The sequence below is a fragment of the Haematobia irritans genome, chromosome 1 (genome assembly GCF_050003625.1).
Source record: "Haematobia irritans isolate KBUSLIRL chromosome 1, ASM5000362v1, whole genome shotgun sequence".
NCBI lineage: Eukaryota > Metazoa > Arthropoda > Insecta > Diptera > Muscidae > Haematobia > Haematobia irritans.
In genome coordinates, this window is record NC_134397.1 from 146,125,764 (window position 1) to 146,147,797 (window position 22,034).

The 22,034-nt window shown below is 24.4% G+C and overlaps 1 protein-coding gene across 1 annotated transcript in view; it reads right to left on the minus strand.

Moving 5' to 3' along the window:
• Eip93F (Ecdysone-induced protein 93F) overlaps window positions 1-22,034 on the minus strand; it is a 586,579-nt gene that overhangs the window by 476,237 nt on the left and 88,308 nt on the right. Inside the window, exon 2 of the mRNA XM_075291853.1 lies at window positions 4,324-4,368. The gene's annotated coding sequence lies outside the window, so the exon portion shown is untranslated. The remainder of the gene's footprint in view (window positions 1-4,323; window positions 4,369-22,034) is intronic.

Consider the following 22,034-nt stretch of genomic DNA (forward strand, 5'->3'; position numbering starts at 1 on the left):
GACCATGTTGATGTATTGGTTCAATCAAAGTTCTCATTTTCTTGTTGTGGTCTTTATTGTATTTCTTTATTTTCGATATTCTAGTTTTCGATTTTATTATAGAAAAATAAAACTCTTAGATGAGTGCTTGGCGATATAAATATAAATACAATGACAAGTGAAACAAATGCATACAAGTAATTGAAAAAAAAAAAATGGAATAGAATATGAGAACATGCTGAAATTAACCTAAGCCCATTGATCTATTTTTTTTTATCATAGAAATTTACTTAATCGATTTTTTTCTTTGCATTAAATAATAATCGAAAAATAAATTAAAATTATTTCTATTAAAATATAAGTGATATTGTAATCAATGAAAGTGAAAGAAAAATGGAATAACAAGTGAATCTATAATAAAAAGGCGAATACGTTCATTGTTTTAAGAAAAGGTAACCTGGCGCCCAACGTAAGATAAAGGCTAATTCGTTTAATATGTTATTCAACCATGTGCTGAGGCTTTAACGTATGAAATATGGGTCCAAACTTATTTAAATAGACATTTTTTTTTAAATTTCATCTCCATAGGAAATTTTTGTCCACATTTCATTTCTATAGGAGATTTGGTAAAAATTTCATTTCTATAGGAAATTTTATCAAAATTTCATTGCTATAGGAAATTTTGTCAAAATTTTATTTCCATGGGAAATTTTATCAAAATTTTACTTCTATAGGAAATTTTGTCAAAATTTCATTTCTATAGGAAATTTTGTCAAATTTTCATTTCCATAGGAAATTTTGTCAAAATTTCAATTCCATAGGAAATTTTATCAACATTTTATTTCTATAGGAAATTTTGTCAAAATTTCATTTCGATAGGAAATTTTGTCCAAATTTCATTTCTATAGGAAATTTTGTCACAATTGCATTTCCATAGGAAATCTTGTCAAAATTTCATTTCTATAGGAAATTTTGCCAAATTTCATTTATATATGAAATTTTGTCAAAATTTAATTTCTATCGAAAATTTTGCCAAATTTCATTTCTATAGAAAATTTTGTCAAAATTTCATTTCTATAAGAAATTTTGTCAAAATTTCATTTCTACAGGAAATTTTGTCAAAATTTCATTTCTATAGGAAATTTTGTCACGATTTCATTTCTATAGGAAACTTTGTAAAATTTCATTTATATATAGAATTTGGTCAAAATTTCATTTCTATCAAAAATTTTGTCAAAATTTCATTTCCATTGGAATTTTTGTCACAATTTCATTTCCATTGGAATTTTTGTCAAAATTTCATTTCCATAGGAAATTTTGTCAAAATTTCATTTCCATTGGAATTATTATCAAAATTGCATTTCCATAGGAATTTTTATCAAAATTTCATTTCTATAGGAAATTTTGTCAAAATTTCATTTCTATAGGAAATTTTATCAACATTTCATTTATATATGAAATTTTGTCAAAATTTCATTTATACAGGAAATTTTGTCACAATTTCATTTCTATAGGAAATTTTGTCAAGATTTCATTTCTATAGGAAATTTTAAGAAAATTTCATTTCTATAGGAAATTTTAACAAAATTTCATTTTTATAGAAAATTTTGCCAAATTTCATTTCTATAGAAAATTTTGTCAAAATTTCATTTCCATAGGAAATTTTGTCAAAATTTCATTTCCATTGGAATTTTTATCAAAATTGCATTTCCATAGGAATTTTTATCAAAATTTCATTTCTATAGGAAATTTTGTCAAAATTTAATTTCTATGAAAATTTTGTCAAAATTTCATTTCTACAGGAAATTTTGTCAAAATGTCATTTCTATAGGTAATTTTGTCAACATTTAATTTCTATAGGCAATTTTGTCAAGATTTCATTTTCATAGGAAATTTTGTCAAAATCTCATTTCTAAAGGAAATTTTGTCAAAATCTCATTTCTAAAGGAAATTTTGTCAAAATCTCATTTCTATAGGACATTTTGTCAACATTTCATTTCTACAGGCAATTTTGTCAAAATTTCATTTCTATAGGATATTTTATCAAAATTTCATTTCTATAGAAAATTTTGCCAAATTTCATTTCTATAGAAAATTTTATCAAAATTTCATTTCTATGGGCAATTTTGTCAAAACTTAATTTTTATAAGAAATTTTATCAAAATTTCATTGATATAGGAAATTTTGTCAAAATTTCATTTCTATAGAAAATTTTTGTCACGATTTCATTTCTGTAGGAAACTTTGTAAAATTTCATTTATACATAGAATTTGGTCAAAATTTCATTTCTATCAAAAATTTTGTCAAAATTTCATTTCCATTGGAATTTTTGTCAAAATTTCATTTCCATTGGAGTTTTTGTCAAAATTTCATTTATATATGAAATTTTGTCAAGATTTCATTTCTTTCGAAAATTTTGCCAAATTCCATTTCTATAGGCAATTTTGTCAAAATTTCATTTTATAGGAAATTTTATCAAAATTTCATTGCTATAGGAAATTTTATCAAAATTTTATTTCCATAGGAAATTTTATCAAAATTTCATTTCCATAGGAAATTTTTATCAAAATTTCATTTCTATAGAAAATTTTGTCAAAATTTCATTTCTATAGAAAATTTTATCAATATTTCATTTCTATAGGAAATTTTATCAAAATGTCATTTCTATAGGAAATTTTAACAAAATTTGATTTCCATACAAAATTTTAACAAAATTTCATTTCTATAGTAAATTTTATCAAAATTTCATTTCCATAGGAAATTTTGTCAAAATTTAATTTTTATAGGAAATTTTATCAAAATTTCATTCCCATAGGAAATTTTGTCAAAATTTCATTTCTATAGGAAATTTTGTCAAGATCTCATTTCTATAGGAAATTTGGCAAAATTACGTTTCTATCAAATTTCATCATCTATAGGAAACTTTGTCAAAATTTCATTTCTATAGGAAATTTTGTCAAAATTTCATTTCCATAGGAAATTTTGTCAAAATTTCATTTCTAGAGGAAATTTTTCATATTTTAACTTCTAATGGGAAATTTGTCAAAATTTAATTTTTAGATTTTTTTTTAATGTTCATTTCAATTACTTTTGTTTCTATTGACAATTTTGCTTTAGTTTTCAGTTTGACATTTTATATAGGCCACTTTACCTACCCTGTAGGAAATTGAGGTAAATTGTTAGTCATAACTGAGTCACAGGTGACTCAAATCCTAACTCATTTCCCAAGTAAAATCCTATTCAGTTTTAACACGTGTTGTCATTGGAACGAGTCAGTCCTCACTCAAACCTGCATAAGCTTCAGCTAACCAAAAGTTAGCTCAAAGTTAGTTAGCTTTAGGCTGCTAATATATGAGCATACTATGAGTTGGCTCTTAACTGAATAGTTTATGGTGAGCTCTTTGTGGATAATAAAATGTTTTGTTTTTGTTTTATTATTTTTGATTCATTTTATTTTGAATTAATTAAAAAATAATAACAATTCAGATTTTTTAAAATTTTTTTACAATAAATAAAATATAACGTAAGTAAAAATTCGGATAATATTAGTTGAGTTCATCTTGTCTTGAGTTTGAGTGCTGTGTTAATTTTCTCGTTTAACTCAGAGGGAGTTGTACCTACTTTTGTAATGACGCACACTGAATGGAAGTGGCATTCGTCAGGGAAGTCCAAAAGGCTTAAGTGTATTTCCCAATATCTTCATCCTCAAACAACCATTTAATACGTTTGTTCGAAGTTTCCACTTATTCCGTCACTGATAATGATGGGTTCTAGTGGAAAAAAGGAAAGTTTAATTATTAAATTGAATTTTAATTATGCATTTATATATTACTTACCGCTATCCGTGATGAAAAAAATTACAAAAGTTCTCTGAAAATAAAAGCTAAATTGAAACAAATATAAAAAGCCAAGTCCAAATTGACAGTTATAGAAGTCAATACATATTTTTTGATTGTTTATTTGAATTGTTTCCATGACTTTACTTCACTTAAATATGCATCAGCTTAGAGTGAGTAAAAAGGTAACTCATTGCTGATCGAGAAAAAGTGAGTTTGGGAAAAAATCAACTGACTCAAGACTGCATAAATAATGAGTTAGCTTAAAGTCGCCTCAAATCAGTTAGTAAAAAGTTAGTTTGATTTTGAGTGAGTTCGAGACATTCCTACAGGGTATATTCTAAAAACCCACACAACCTCATTTTTTTTAGCATTTTATTGTTAGTGTTGTTTTTACTTATTTTAATCAAAATGCCATTTGATGGTAATTCAATCTGTTCATGCGAGAAATATAAAATCAAATGTGCCAAAAAACAACATCAAATAACAAAAACAATTGAAAACTTACCTTCCAAAAAAGTTCAGAGACTATCAATTTAAACGGATTCGTGAACTGTAAAAAAAAATTAAAGGAAAAACGAAACACAATTATTAAGTTTCAATAAACGAAACAATAGAGGGTTTTTGTTTTTAAGCGGAATGTCATAAACGAATCCAATTACAATTTCAGTATTCGACAATAATAAAAAGTGAAAATGCACAAAAAATGCCAGAATAAATAAAAAGAGTCCACAACTGATATGGAACTGAACTGAAAAATATTGAGAAAAAAATCAACAAAACTGAAAAAACGCAACAGCTAAACAAAAAAAAACGCATTGCGAATAGAATACGATGTCTTCCTGTAAGCGGTGGTGATATTTGAAACAGCATACGGAAAGTTTACTAAAACACTTTGTATTTAACGCTACTCCTATGATCACCACTGGGTGCCTAGACATTATTCCCAACATCCTATCAGAATTGAGGATAATAGAGGATATTTTTTGATTTCGGGATCTCTATAGAAATGAAATTTAGCACAAATTTTCTATAGAAATTTTGACAAAATTTCCTACAGAAATAACATTTTGACACAATTTCACATAGAAATGAAATGTTGACAAAATTTTCCTATAGAAATGAAATTTTGACAACATTTTCTATAGAAATTAAGTTTTAAAAAATTTCCTATGGAAATGAAATTTTGACACAATTTGACATAGGAATGAAATTTTAACAAAACTTCCCAAAGAGATGAAATTTTGACAATATTTCGTATAGAAATGAAATTTTCAGAGGAAGCACCCTCAAAATAAAACCCAGCTAACTTCACTCACATCGATGATTTGATGCTGGCAAAGGAAAGGAGAGATGTTTGTACGAATTTATGTTGGCATAAGCCGGCTATCAATGTAAAGCCTTTTTTCGGAGAGTTCAAGTATGGTTTATTGTTGGGTTTAATGAACTGCCTGAATTTATTCTGATAATTGGTTGATAGTTTTGCTGCAAGTAGAGGATGCTGATGAGGAATGTGGTAATTCCGAAACGGGCGCCAACCAACCATCTTGCAGTCTATAGGGCTTTGCCCAAATAAATTTGGCAAACATTCTTTTCCTCTGTTGGTTAAGCAACACTTGTAGTTTAGTCAATGTATGGTTTTAATCTGAAATCAAAAACAACAACAGTAATTAAATTTTGACAAAATTTCCTATGGCAATGAAATTTTCGGAAAAATTCTTATAAAGGAGAAATTTTGACAAAATTTCCCATAGAAATGAAATTTTGATAAAATTTCTTATAGAAATGAAATTTTGACAAAATTTTCTATAGAAATGAAATTTTGACAAAATTTCCGATAGAAATGCAATTTCTACAAAATTTTCTATTAATTGAAATTTTGAGAATATTTCCTATGGAAATAAAAAGTTCACAAAATTTTCTATAGAAATGAAATTTCGTCATAATGTCCTACAGAAATTAATTTTTTTCAAAATTTCTTGTAAAAGTGAAATTTAGACAAAATTTCCTATAGAATTGAAATTTTGATAAAATTCCTATAGAAATAAATTTTAGGAATTTTTTTTTTTAAAATTTCATTTCTATCAATTTTGAAAACAAAAAAATCCTATTGAAATTAAATTTTAAGAAAATTTCCTACAGAAGTGAAATTTTGCTTAAATTTCATATAGAAATAAATTTTGGGGAAATTTCCTACAGAAAAGAAATGTAAAAAATATTCCAATGGAAAAGAAATTTTGAAAAAATTCCTATAGAAAAGAAATTTTAAAAAATGTTCCTACAGAAATGAAATTTTGACAATATTTCTTATAGAAATGAAATGTTGAAAAAATTTCCTATAGAAACGAAATGTTGACAAAATTTCCTATAGAAACGAAATTTTGACAAAATTTCCTATAGAAACAAAATTTTGACAAAATTTCCTATAGAAACGAAATTTTGACAAAATTTCCCAAAGAAATGAAATTTTGACAAAATATCCTAGAGTAATAAAATTTTTCAAAATTTCCTATAGCAATGAAATTTTCAGAAAAATTCGTATAGAGAAATTTTGAAAAAAACTTTCTATAGAAAATAAATTTTGACAAAATTTCCGACAGAAATGAAATTTCTACAAAATTTCTATCAAATGAAATTGTTAGAATATTTCCTATGGAAATAAAAAGTTCACAAAATTTTCTTCAGAAATGAAATTTTGACATAATTTCCTATAGAAATGAAATTTTGTAAAAATTCTTATAGAAATAAATTTTGGGGATTTTTTCAAAATTTTATTTCTATAAATTTTGAAAAACAAAAATCCTATTGAAATTAAATTTTAAGAAAATTTCTTGTAGAAAGGAAATTTTGCCAAAAATTTCCTATAGAAATAAATTTTTGGGAAATTTTCTACAGAAAAGAAATTTAGAAAATATTCCAATGGAAAAGAAATTTAAAAAAAATTCCTAGAGAAAAGAAATTTTAAAAAATGTTCCTATAGAAATGAAATTTTGACAATATTTCCTACAGAAATGAAATGTTGACAAAATTTCCGATGTAATTACTTGAAAATTTCCTATAGAAATGATATTTTGAGAACATTTTCTATTGAAATGACATTTTACGAAAACTTCCTATAGAAATTAAATTTTAGATAAAATTTCCCATAGCAATGAAATTTTGACAAAATTTCCTATAGAAATAAAATTTTTACAAAATTTCCTATAGAAATGAAATTTTGACAACATTTTCTATAGAAATTAAATTTTGACAAAATTTCCTATAGAAATGAAATTTTGACACAATTTTACATAGGAATGAAATTTTAACAAAACTTCCCAAAGAAATGAAATTTCGACAAAATTTCGTATAGAAATGAAATTTTCAGAAAATTTCCTATAGAAATGAAATTTTCAGAAAATTTCCTATAGAAATTAAATTTTGAAAAAAATTCCTATAGAAAAGAAATTTTGACAAAATTCCCCATAGGAATGTAATTTTGATAAAATTTCTATAAAAATGAAATTTTGACAAAACTTGCTATAGAAATGAAATTCTGACATACTTTCACATAGAAATGCAATTTTGACAAAATTTCCTATAGAAATAAAATTTTAACAAAATTTCCGAAATAAATGAAAGTTTCCCATAGAAATGAAACTTTGACAAAATTTCCCATATAAATGAAATTTTGACAAAATTTCCTGTCGAATGAAATTTTGAGAATATTTCGTATGGAAATAAACGGTTGACAAAATTTCCTATAGAAAAGAAATTTAAAAAAAATCCTATAGAAATGAAATTGTTACCAAATTTCCTATAGAAATGAAATTTTGACAAAATTTCCTATAGAAATGAAATTTTGAGAATATTTCCTATGGAAATAAACGGTTGACAAAATTTCCTATAGAAAAGAAATTTAAAAAAAAAATCCTATAGAAATGAAATTGTTACCAAATTTCCTATAGAAATGAAATTGTTACCAAATTTCCTATAGAAATGAAATTTTGACAAAATTTCCTATAGAAAAGAAATTTTGACAAAATTTCCTATAGAAACGAAATTTTGACAAAAGCTCCTATAGGAACGAAATTTTGGCAAAATTTCCTATAGGAACGAAATTTTGACAAAATTTCATATAGAAATGAAATTTTGACAAAATTTCCTGTAGAAATTAAATTTTGACAAAATTTCTTGTAGAAATGAAATTTTGACAAAATTTCCTATCGAAATGAAATTTTGGCAAAATTTCATATAGAAAAGAAATTTGAGCTAATTTCCTATAGAAAGGGCAATTGAACAAATTTCATATAGAAATGAAATTTTGGCAAAATTTCCCCTAAACTTGAAAATTTGACAAAATGAAATGAAGCACATCTGTCTCAATTCACTAACCGGTAATTGTAATTCTCCTAGAATATGCACCAAATGTGTTGCGATAGACAAAAGTTATGCATTCATTGCATACAACAGCATTGGCAAAATAATAGCAAAATCGCCAACTGCACAACAACAACAAGAACATCATAATCAACAGTACCAACAACAAATGTCACAAAGAGAAAACAAAAACAACAACAACATATATGCAATTCGATGCAATACAATTCAAATCGATTCGATCCGTTTCGTTGTGATGCGATGCAATATGGTGCCACCCTCCCTCCCCACCCCATGCCAGTCCGGCCCTCTCCAATTTTGGAGTGCATTTGAACAGCAAATTAATGTACCCCTCTCTCGTTTGCTTACGCGGCCAGCAACAACCACTTTTTTGTTTATGAATTTATTATTACTACTTTTTTTTACAGGATATTTGTTTTTGTTTATTTTTTTATTTTTGCAAATATCAAGGCCAAGTTTTTGTACAGGCACTCAGTCAGTTAGCCAGACCCATATGTGTGTTTGTGGGTAACGTTGCCGTTGTTAGCTACAAAAATCAAATAATACGGGCTCCAAAGTCGTTTGAGGAATTGTAAAATCAATGACAACAACAAAAAGACAAATATGCGCTTTTTTTTGTTTTACAAATTCCCTCAAAGCGTATCGATTTGGAATTCATAATTGGCATGGATTGGGATTAGTTTGTTTTCTTTTTTGTTAGTTTGAATTGCCGTATTCATCACACGAATTAAATCTAGAATTCTTGTTAAAATTTCCGTTAAGTTTCAACCGGATCGGATGAATTTTTCTCCTCTAAGAGGCTCCGGAGGTGTGGACCAATTTGTGCATAGTTGTTAGAGACTATATACCAACACCATGTTCCAAATTTCAGCCGGATCGGATGAAATTTGCTTCTCTTAAAGGCTCCGCAAGCCAAATCTGGGGATCGGTTTATATGGGGGCTATACGAGTAGTTGTGGTTTGTCATGGCCGCTACATAAACTGCTAAAAATTCTATAATATATTGATGTTGTTGTAATATGGATGATATTTTCCTTTTACCCCTATTGTTCGGCTCCATATTAAAGAATATGTTATCAAAAATCCAAAAACAAGCTCAAGTCATATATAAAAATGTTCTTGTTATTTGCATAATGTCTCTGTTTGTTGTCATTATTATAATATATATTTTTTTGCAATAATTAGCAATATTCCATTGACAATTAATAAAGTGTGTCGCGAACATTACACAAACACCTTAAAAAACAATACGAATTTTTTTACAAAAGGTGATATAAATATTGTCGCAATTTACCATAAATATTTAAACAAATGTTTCTCAAAGACACAGAACCTTTGGATATAGAACACCGAAAAACACAAACAATTATTGATAAACTAAAGCAACTAAAATAGTACTAATTATTAGAAATTTGCACAAAAAGTTCCAATAAAATCGATTGCTACGTAATAAAAAATATGAACCATTCCATATAATTTTATGCCACCAAACACAGCAGAGGTATTACAACCTTGTATATGAGTATTTGATTTGTCGAAATATTGAACCTATACTGCATAAATTTTTACTTATCCCACAATTCTAGGCCTCTATAGAAATGATCGTCTCTCGTTTAATAATTCTGAAAAATTATACAAAGCTAAAAACCATCCAGAAGTATGAGATATCTTCCAACAATTTAATTTAAAGTCGGGCAGCACTCCACGATGAGAGAGAAGTTCACCACTGTGGTATCACAATGAAGTGTTTAGTCTAAGTAAGCCTGAAATATCACGCTGCCACCTAATCTAACCTAGGTTAGGTTAGGTTAGGTTATGTGGCAGCCCGATGTATCAGGCTCACTTAGACTATTCAGTCCATTGTGATGCCACAGTGGTGAACTTCTCTCTTATCACTGAGTGCTGCCCGATTCCATGTTAAGCTCAATAACAAGGGACCTCCTTTTTATAGCCGAGTCCGAACGGCGTTCCACATTGCAGTGAAACCACTTAGAGAAGCTTTGAAACCCTCCGAAATGTCACCAGCATTACTGAGGTGGGATAATCCACCGCTGAAAAACTTTTTGGTGTTCGGTCGTAGCAGGAATCGAACCCACAAGCTTGTGTATGCAAGGCGGGCATGCTAACCATTGCACCACGGTGGCTCCCAATCTAACCTAACCTAACCTTTTCTCTGTTTTAACAACAAACAATTCTTTTCTATAAAAATTTTGTGAAATTTATATTTTATAATTTTTTTTTTAAATTTTATTTTTATAGAAAATTTTGTGAAAATTTTATATCTATAGAAACTTTGTTCACAATTTCTACAGAGAATTTTGACAAAATTTCACTTCTAAAGAAAACTTGGTCAAAATTATATTTCCATAGAAAATTTTGTCAAAATTTTATTTCTATAGAAAATTTTGTCAAAATTGTATATCTATAGAAAATTTTTGTTAAAATTTAATTTCTGTAGAAGATTTTGTCAAATTTTATTTCTAAGAAAATTTTGTCAAAATTTTGTTTTTAAAGAAAATTTTATTTCTATAGAAAATGGTATTAAAATTTTATATCTATAGAAAATTTTGTCAAAATTTTATTTCTATAGAAAATTTTGCAAAAATTTTATTTCTATAGAAAATTTCGTCAAAATTGTATTTCTCTAGAAAATTTTGTAAAAAATTTTAGATCTATAGAAAATTTTGTTAAAATTTTATTTCTATAGAAAATTTTGCAAAAATTTTATTTCTGTAGAAAATTTTGTCAAAATTTTATTTCTATTGAAATTTTTGTCAAAATTGTATATCTATAGAAAATTTTTGTTAAAATTTAATTTCTGTAGAAAATTTGGACAAATTTTATTTCTATAGAAAATTGGCTAATATTTTATTTCTATAGAAAATTTTGTCAAAATTTCATTTCCATAGAAAATTTGGTATAAGTTTTATTTCTATTATTTGTCCAAATTTTATTTTTATAGACAATTTTTTTCAAAATTTTATTTCTATAGAAAATATTGTTAAAAGTTTTTTTTCTAAAAAAATTTTGTCAAATAAAATAAAATATTACCAAAATTACATTGACTAAACTACAAGTGTAGCTTAACCAACCGAGAAAAAGAATGTTTATTTCTTTAGACAATTTTGGGAAAATTTTATTTTTCTAGCAAATTTTGTCAAAATTTTATTCCTCTAGAAAATTTTTTCAATATTTTATTTCTATAGAAAATTTTGTCAAAATTTTATTTCTATAGAAAATTTTGCACAAATTTTATTTCTATAGAAAATTTTGCACAAATTTTATTTCTATAGAAAATTTTGTTAAAATTGTATATCTATAGAAATTTTTTTTTTTAATTTTATTTTTCTAGAAAATTTTGTCAACATTTTATTTCTGTCGTTGTTGTTTTTTTTTTATTTCAGCTTAAACCCATACATTGACTAAACTACAAGTGTAGCTTAACCAACAGAGGAAAAGAATGTTTGTCAAATTTATTTGGGCAAAGCCCTATAGATTGCAAGATGGTTGGATGGACGCACGTTTCGGAATTACCACATCATCAGCATCCTCTACTTGCAGCAAAACTAGCAACCAATTATCAGAATAAATTCAGGCAGTTCATTAAACCCAACAATAAACCACACTTGAACCTTTCGAAAAAAGGTTTTACATTGATAGCCGGCTAATGCCAAAATATTTCTCTAGAAAATTTTTTAGCATTTTATTTCTCTAGAAAATTTTGTCAAAATTTTATTTCTATAGAAAATTTTGTCAAAATTTTATTTCTATAGAAAATTTTCTCAACATTTTATTTCTATAGAATGTTTTATCAAAATTTATTTCTATAGAAAATTTTGTCAAAATTTCATTTTCATAGAAAATTTGGTATTCATTTTATTTCTATAGAAAATTTTCTCAAAATTTTATTTCTATAGAAAATTTTGTCAAAATTTTATTTCTATAGAAAATTTTGTCCAAATTTTATTTCTATAGAAAAATTTGTCAAAATTTTGTTTCTATAGAAAATTTCGTCAAAATTTTATTTCTATAGAAAATTTTGTCAAAATTTTATTTTTATAGAAAATTTCGTCAAAATTGTATTTCTATATAAAATTTTGTCGAATTTTATTTCTATACACAGAAAAAATATTACCAAAATATTGTGGATTTATTTTTTAATTCTTAAATATTTTTTTTTGAAACTATGAATTTTTGAATCAAACTAAAAAGGTTAAAAATAGTTTAAAAAAATTGATTGAAATATAGTACAGCGATAAAAATAGTTTCGCTTTTAATTAAAAAATTTAATACTGCACAGAAAAAAATTTCACGAAAAATTTTCCAATTAAAATTTTAATTGAGTTTTAAAAAATATTCAATTAAAAATTTAATTGAATCAACAAATTTTTTAATTGAAACAAAAATCAATCACAAAAATTAATAGTATCAATTAATTTTTTAATTGGATCAATTAATTTTTTAATTGACCTTCAATTAATTTTTTAATTGATACTATCACTTCTGTGATTGAAGACATTTCAATTAAAAAATTAATTGGATCAATTAATTTCGTGATTGAATCAGAAAAAATTTTTTTGTGTGTGCATAGGAAAAAATTTCACAAAAAATTTTCCAATTAAAATTTTAATTGAGTTTTAAAAAATATTCAATTAAAAATTTAATTGAATCAACAAATTTTTTAATTGAAACAAAAATCAATCACAAAAATTAACAGTATCAATTAATCTTTTAATTGGATCAATTAATTTTTTAATTGGATCAATTAATTTTTTGATTGGATCAATTAATTTTTTAATTGGATCAATTAATTTTTTAATTGATACTATCATTTCTGTAATTGAAGACAATTCAATGAAAATATTAATTGGGCCAATTAATTACATTATGAAAACAAATTTTTTGTGTGTAATTGAATTTTACAAACATCACAAATTAAATAATTAATTGAATCAATTAAACTATTATTGAAATTTGCTAATGAAATCAATTAATTTTTTTAATAAAGTATTTTTCTGATGCTCAATTAAAACTGTGATTGATACTATCGTTTTCTTGATTGAAGACATTTCAATTAAAAAATTAATTGGATCAATTAAATTAATTTTCTCACAGTTTTATGTCTATAGAAAATTTTGTCAACATTTTATTCAATAGAAAATTTGGTCAATATTTCATTTCTAAAAAAAATTCGTTAAGATTTTATTTCTATAGATAATTTTGTTCAATTTTTTTTTGTCTAGAGAACTTGGTCAACATTTTATTTCTATATTAAATTTTCACAAAATTTTATTTCTTTATGAAATTTTCTCAAAATGTTATTTCTATAGAAAATGTTCTCAAAATTTTATTTCTATAGACAATTTTCTCAAAATTTTATTTCTTTTCGTATTGTTTTGTTTTTGTTGTTTTAGTCTTCAATCATTATTGTTGTTTTTGATTTCAGCTTAAAACCACGTATTGACTAAATTACAATTGTATCTTAACCAACAGAGGAAAAGAATGATTATTTCTTTACAAAGTTTTGTGAAAATTTTATTTTATTGTAAGTTTTGAGAAAATTTTATTTTTATAGAAAGTTTTGGGGAAATTTTATTTCTCTAGTAAATTTTGTAAAAATTTTGTATCTCTAGAAAATTTTTTCAAAATTTTTTTTTCTCTAGAAAATTTTATAAAGATTTTATTTCTATGTTTTGTCAACATTTGATTTCTCTTGTTTTGTCAACATTTGATTTCTCTTGAAAAGTTTTTCAAAATCTTATTTCTATAGAAAATTTTCTCTAAATTTTTTTTCTACAGAAAATGTTGTCAAAATTTTATTTCTATAGTATATATAATTCTGTCGGATTTTTTTATAAAGAATTTTGTCAAATTTTTATTTCTAAAGAAAATTTGTTATGAAATTTATTTCTATAGAAAATTTTGTATAAATTTTATTTCTATAGAAATTTTTTTTCAAAATTTCTTTTTTAATAGAACATTTTGTCAAACTTTTATTTCTTGTGAAAATTTTACCAAAATTTTATTTGTATAGAAACTTTTGTCAAAATTTTATTTGTATAGAAATTTTTGTCAAAATTTTATTTCTATAGAAAATTTTGTCAAAATTTTATTTCTATAGAAAATTTTGTCAAAATTTTATTTCTATAGAAATTTTTTTCAAGAGTTTATTTTTATAGAAAATTTTGACAAAATTTTGTTTCTATAGAAAATTTTTTCAACATTTTATTTAAAAAAAATTGACAAAATTTTATTTCTATAGAAAGCAAACAATTTTTTATGATACAAAAAATCCCTTGTTAATTATAGCGTTCTTGTAGAAACTTTATCTCAAAACACTGTCTTAGTGTCTAATCATAGGAAGTTTTCCTTTAAGCGGGATTCCGGGAAGTTCGAAAAAAATCCCGTTTTCGCGCGAGTGAAAAAGTCTGTGTGTGATTTCACTTCCAATGTTGCAATTGGACATACTATCCTAACATTTATATATATTTCTTATTTGTTATTCGATATAATTATTCAATGAAAAACAAATCGTATTACCTAATTTCGTATTTTATACGAATTGTTCATATATTCCATTAGTTTTCACACAGTATTTAAATATGGTTTTGTACAAATGCAAAGTGTAAGTGTCAGTGAAATATTATTTGTGATAAATTTCATTTGTTCATTTGCATTTCAGCTAAATTGACTTACAAAACTAGTTTTGATCTGAATGATTTTTTTTTTTTGTTTGACTTGTGTTTCAGTTTCATTGACGAAATTATATAACGAACAAAGAAAAATCCAACATTTTGTATAATTCTCTTTATTTGCATAAAATTCACATGAATGTTTTTGTCATTTACGTAAATGGTTCACCAGTGTACGATACGAGTGTACCAGAAATTAATTACATATTTTTTACTTGATGTAGTTTGCAAAAAAAAAAAAAAAATAAATAAGAACTAATAACGCTCACAGTAGGGGGTGTAACTGCTGCTATCCTCCTTGGAATTTTGAAGTTAGTTAAAGTTATGAAAAAATCAAGTGCTTAAAAACTGTATGAGAATAACAATTAAGATTTAGTGTTAGCCCTACCCCATCGTCATAAATTTCAGTCATTGGAAATTGCTATACATGATCTTTAATAAATTAAAGATCAAACTCGCATCCATAGAAAGGTGATGAGGGTATAATCAGTTTGTTATTCCGTTAATAACACATCGCAATATTAATTTTCGACTATATAAAGTACATATATTCTTGATCAGGGAAATTTTCTAAGACGATATAACCATGCCCGTCTGTCTGTCTGTAAGTTTTAATCGAGCTACAATAATCGTCAATAATGAAGCCATCGTGCTGAAATTTGGCGAAAAGTAGTCTTTTGTCTGCAGGCAGGTCATGTTTGGCAAAAAAATTGAAAGTCCAAAAAACAAAAGCAATAATATTTTGACAAAAATATTCTATAGAACTAAAATGTTGACAAAATTTTCTATAGAAATAAAATTTTGACAAAATTTTCTGTAGAAATAAAATTTTGATAAAATTTTCTATTGAAATTAAATTTTTGGCAAAATTTTCTATAGAAATAAAATTTTAACAACTTTTTCTATAGAAATTAAATTTTTAACAAAATTGTTTATACAAGCAAAATTTTTACAAAATATTCCATAGAAATAAAGATTTGACAAAATTTTCTGTAGAAATAAAATTTTGATAAAATTTTCTATAGAAATAAATTTTATTTCTATATCAAATAAAATTTTGACAAAATTTTCTATAGAAATTAAATTTTGACAAATTTATAGAAACAAATAGAAATAAAATCTTGAGAAAAATTCATATAGCAATAAAATTTTGATAAAATTTTCTATGACAATAAAACTTTCAATAGAATAAAATCTTGACAAAATTTTCTATAGCAATACAATTTTGACAACATTTTCTATAGAAACAAATTTTTGACAAAATTTTCTATAGAAATAACATTTTGACAAAATTTTCTATTTTTTATGACAATAAAACTTTCAATACAACAAAATCTTGACAAAATTTTCTATAGCAATACAATTTTGACAAAATTTTCTATAGAAACAAATTTTTGACAAAATTTTCTATAGAAACAAATTTTTGACAAAATTTTCTATAGAAATAACATTTTGACAAAATCTTCTATAGAAATGAAATTTTGTCAAAATTTTGTACTTTTCTATAGAAATAAAATTTAAAAAAAAATTTCTACAGAAATAAAATTTTGACAACAATTTCTGTTGAAATTAAATTTGGACAAAATTGTCTGTAGAAATAAAGTTTTGATAAAATTTTCTATACAAATAATATTTTGACAAAATTTTCTGTAGAAATAAAATTTTGATAAAATTTTCTATAGAAATACATTTTACTTCTATATACTATAAAATTTTGACAAAATGTTCTATAGAAAAAAAAATTGACAAAATTTATAGAAATAAAATCTTGAGAAAATTTTCTATAGAAATAAAATTTTGACAAAATTTTCTATAGAAATTAAATTTTGACAAAATTTTCTATAGAAATAAAATTTTGACAAACTATTCTATAGAAATAAAATTTTGACAAAATTTTCTATAGAAATAACATTTTGACAAAATTTTCTATAGAAATGAAATTTTGTAAAAATTTTGTATAGAAATAAAATTTAAAAAAAATTTTCTACAGAAATAAAATTTTGACAACAATTTCTGTTGAAATTAAATTTGGACAAAATTGTCTGTAGAAATAAAGTTTTGATAAAATTTTCTATACAAATAATATTTTGACAAAATTTTCTGTAGAAATAAAATTTTGATAAAATTTTCTATAGAAATACATTTTACTTTTATATACTATAAAATTTTGACAAAATGTTCTATAGAAAAAAAAAATTGACAAAATTTATAGAAATAAAATCTTGAGAAAATTTCATGTAGAAATATAGTTTTGAGAAAATTTTCTATAGAAATAAAATTTTGATAAAATTTTCTATAGAAATAAAATTTTTGAAAAAATTTCTATTGCAATACAATTTTGACAACATTTTTTATAGAAATAGAATTTTGACAAAATTTTCTATAGAAATGAAATTTTGACAAAATTTTCTATAGAAATGAAATGTTGACAATATTTTCGATAGAAATAAAATTTTGACAAAATTTTCGATAGAAATAAAATTTTGACAACATTTTCTATAGAAAAAGAATTTTGACAAAATTTTCTATAGAAATAAAATTTTATTCGTGTTTTGTTTTTTATTGGTTGTTTCTACTTCAATCATATTTGTTGTTTTGATCTCAGCTTTAAATTTTGGCAAAATATTCTATAGAAATACAATTTTAACAAAATTTTCTATAGAAATGAAATTTTGACAACATTTTCTACAGAAATTAAATGCATAATCTTTTCTGATATTGTCTGATGAATATTAATATCATGAACTGCGGATTTGTACAACCAAAAACTAACTTTTAATTTTTATACCCTCCACCAGAGGATGGGGGTATATTAATTTTGTCATTCCGTTTGTAACACATCGAAATATTGCTCTAAGACCCCATAAAGTATATATATTCTGCGTCGTGGTGAAATTCTGAGTCGATCTAAGCATGTCCGTCCGTCCGTCCGTCTGTTGACATCACGCTAACTTCCGAACGAAACAAGCTATCGACTTGAAACTTGGCACAAATAGTTGTTATTGAAGTAGGTCGGATGGTAGTGCAAATGGGCCATATCGGACCACTTTTACGTATAGCCCCCATATAAACCAACGCTCAGATTTGGCTCGCGGAGCCTCTTGGAGGTGCAAAATTCATCCGATCCGGTTGAAATTTGGTACATGTTGTTAGTATATAGTCTCTAACACCCATGCAAAAATTGGTCCATATCGGTCCATAATTACATATAGCCCCCATATAAACCGATCCCCCGATTCGGCTTGCGGAGCCTCTAACAGAAGCAAATTTCATCCGATCCGGCTGAAAATTGGTACATGGTGTTAGTATATGGTCTCTAACAACTACGCAAAAATTGGTCCACATCGGTCCATAATTATATATAGCCCCATATAAACCGATCCCCCGGTTTGGCTTAGGGAGCCTTTCAGAGAAGCAAATTTCATCCGAAATTTGGTATATGTTGTATATGGTATCGCAATGGACTGAATAGTCTAAGTGAGCCTGATACATCGGGCTGCCACCTAACCTAACCTAACCTTGGTATATGGTGTTAGTATATGGTCTCTAACAACTACGCAAAAATTGGTCCACATCGGTCCATAATTATATATAGTCCCCATATAAACCGAACCCCAGATTTGACCTCTGGAGCCTCATGGATGTGGAAAATTCAACCGATTCGGTTGAAATTCGGTACGTGGTGTTAGTATATGGCCCCCATATAAACCCATTCCCAGATTTGTCCTCCGGAGCCCCTTGGAAGAGCAAAATTCACCCGATCCGCTAGTATATGGCCGCTAACAACCATGCAACAATTGGTCCATATCCGTCTATAGTTATATATAGCCTATCCCCAAAAATAATCTACCAAAATTTTATTTCTATAGAAAATTTTGTCAAAATTTTATTACTATATTATTACCAGGGTTGGCCTGTCGCAAACTGTGACTTTTGCGACATACATTTACGATGGTGTAATACGTATGTCGCAAACGTCGTAAACATAGTGTAGAAAACCTAATTTGGAATTAAAGAAATTGTGAATATTTTGTAATTTAATTTAGTTAAGCTCCCCGATAAAAGGTATGCAAATAATGTTTTATATTTTTATTCAAAACTCTACTAGATTTACATCTCCCATTCACAACTTCAAACTATTCTTGGTTTTCGTGGTCCAAGCTTTAGCTGCATCAACGAATGACTAGCTACAATTTTGAAAATTTTTAATTAGTATGGAAATTGGCTCTAATAAGCCAAAAAGTGATTTTATACAATTTTCTCTAAACAGCAATTCACTTATATAAGACTTAAGTAGTTTTCCTTCCTTCCAGCTTCTGCAGTAATTTGTGAAAGGTTAACTATGAGCGAGTATCGACCGTCACGTTTACTGCACCATCGAGTAGTTTATAGTAATTTTGGCTTCGATAAATATAAATATAAAATTTTGACAAAATTTTCTATAGAAATAAAATGTTGTCACAATTTTCTATAAAAAATAAACTTTTGACAAAATTTTTTAATGAACTAAAATTTTAATAAAATTTTCTACAGAAATAAATTTTTATAGAAATAAAATGTTGACAAATTTTTTTATAGGAAGAAAATTTTGTAAAAGTAAAAATTTTGCGATAACTATCTATAGAAATAAAATTTTGACAAAATTTTCTATAAAAATAAAATTTTGAAAAAATTTTCTATTGAACTAAATTTTTAATAAAAAATTTTACAGACATTAAATTTTGACGAAAATTTCTATAAAAATAACATTTTGAAAAAAATTTCTATAGAAATAATTATCTATCAAATTTTCTATAGAAATAAAATTTTGACAATATTTTCTACAGAAAAATGTTGACAAAATTTTCTATAAAATTACACTTTGTCAAAAGTTTCTAATGAACTTAAATTTTAATAAAATTTTCTACAAAAAAAAATTTTGACAAAATTTTCAAATGAACCAAAATTTTCTACAGAAATAAAATTTTGACAAAATTTTCTATCGAAATAAAATGTTGACAAATTTTTTTATAGGAAGAAAATTTTGTAAAAGTTTTATATAGACATAAAATTTTGCGATAACTATCTATAGAAATAAAATTTTGACAAAATTTTCTATAAAAATAAAATTTTGGCAAAATTGTCTTTAGAAATAAAATTTTGGCAAAATTGTCTTTAGAAATAAAATTTTGACAAAATTTTCTATACCAATAAAATTTTGACAAAATTTTCTAAAGAAATAAAATTTTGACAAAATTTTCTATAAAATTACACATTGTCAAAATTTTCTAATGAACTAAAATTTTAATAAAATTTTCTACAGAAATAAAATTTTGACAAAATTTTCTATAGAAAAAAAATTTTGACAAAATTTTCTATAAAATTACACATTGTCAAAATTTTCTAATGAACTAAAATTTTAATAAAATTTTCTACAGAAATAAAATTTTGACAAAATTTTCTATAGAAATAAAATGTTGACAAATTTTGCTATAGGAAGAAAATTTTAATAAAATTTTTTACAGAAATAAAATTTTGACAAAATTTTCTATAAAAATAAAATATTGAAAATTTCTATAGAAATAAAATTTTATCAGATTTTCTATAGAAATAAAATTTTGACAACATTTTCCAAAAAAAAAAATTACGACATTTTCTATAGAAATAAAATTTAGCCAAAATTTTCTATAGAAATGAAATTTTGACGACGTTTTCTAAAGAAATAAAATTTTGGCAAAACTGTCTATAGAAATAAAATTTTGGCAAAATTGTCTATAGAAATAAAATTTTGACAAAATTTTGTATAAAATTACACATTGTCAAATTTTTCTAGAGAAATAAAATTTTGACAACATTTTCTATAGAAATAAAATGTTGACAAATTTTTTATAGGAAGAAAATTTTGTAAAAGTTTTATATAGACATACAATTTTGCGATAACTATCTATAGAAATAAAATTTTGAAAAAAAAAAACTTCCTATAGAAATAAAATTTTGGCAAAATTGTCTTTAGAAATAAAATTTTAGCAAAATTGGCTTTAGAAATAAAATTTTGACAAAATTTTCTATACAAATAAAATTTTGACAAAACTTTCTATAGAAATAAAATTTTGACAAAATTTTCTATAAAATTACACATTGTCAAAATTTTCTAATGAACTAAAATTTTAATAAAATTTTCTACAGAAATAAAATTTTGACAAAATTTTCTATAGAAATAAAATGTGGACATATTTTTCTATAGGAAGAAAATTTTGTAAAACTTTTACATAGACATACAATTTTACGATAACTATCTATAGAAATAAAATTTTGACAAAATTTTCTATTAAACTAAAATTTTAATAAAATTTTTTACAGAAATAAAATTTTGACAAAATTTTCTATCGAAATAAAATGTTGACAAATTTTTTTATAGGAAGAAAACTTTGTAAAAGTTTTATATAGACATAAAATTTTGCGATAACTATCTATAGAAATAAAATTTTGACAAAATTTTCTATAAAAATAAAATTTTGGCAAAATTGTCTTTAGAAATAAAATTTTGGCAAAATTGTCTTTAGAAATAAAATTTTGACAAAATTTTCTATACAAATAAAATTTTGACAAAATTTTCTAAAGAAATAAAATTTTGACAAAATTTTCTATAAAATTACACATTGTCAAAATTTTCTAATGAACTAAAATTTTAATAAAATTTTCTACAGAAATAAAATTTTGACAAAATTTTCTATAGAAATAAAATGTTGACAAATTTTGCTATAGGAAGAAAATTTTAATAAATTTTTTTACAGAAATAAAATTTTGACAAAATTTTCTATAAAAATAAAATATTGAAAATTTCTATAGAAATAAAATTTTATCAGATTTTCTATAGAAATAAAATTTTGACAACATTTTCCAAAAAAAAAAAATTTACGACATTTTCTATAGAAATAAAATTTAGACAAAATTTTCTATAGAAATGAAATTTTGACGACGTTTTCTAAAGAAATAAAATTTTGGCAAAACTGTCTATAGAAATAAAATTTTGGCAAAATTGTCTATAGAAATAAAATTTTGACAAAATTTTCTATAAAATTACACATTGTCAAATTTTTCTAGAGAAATAAAATTTTGACAACATTTTCTATAGAAATAAACTGTTGACAAATTTTTTATAGGAAGA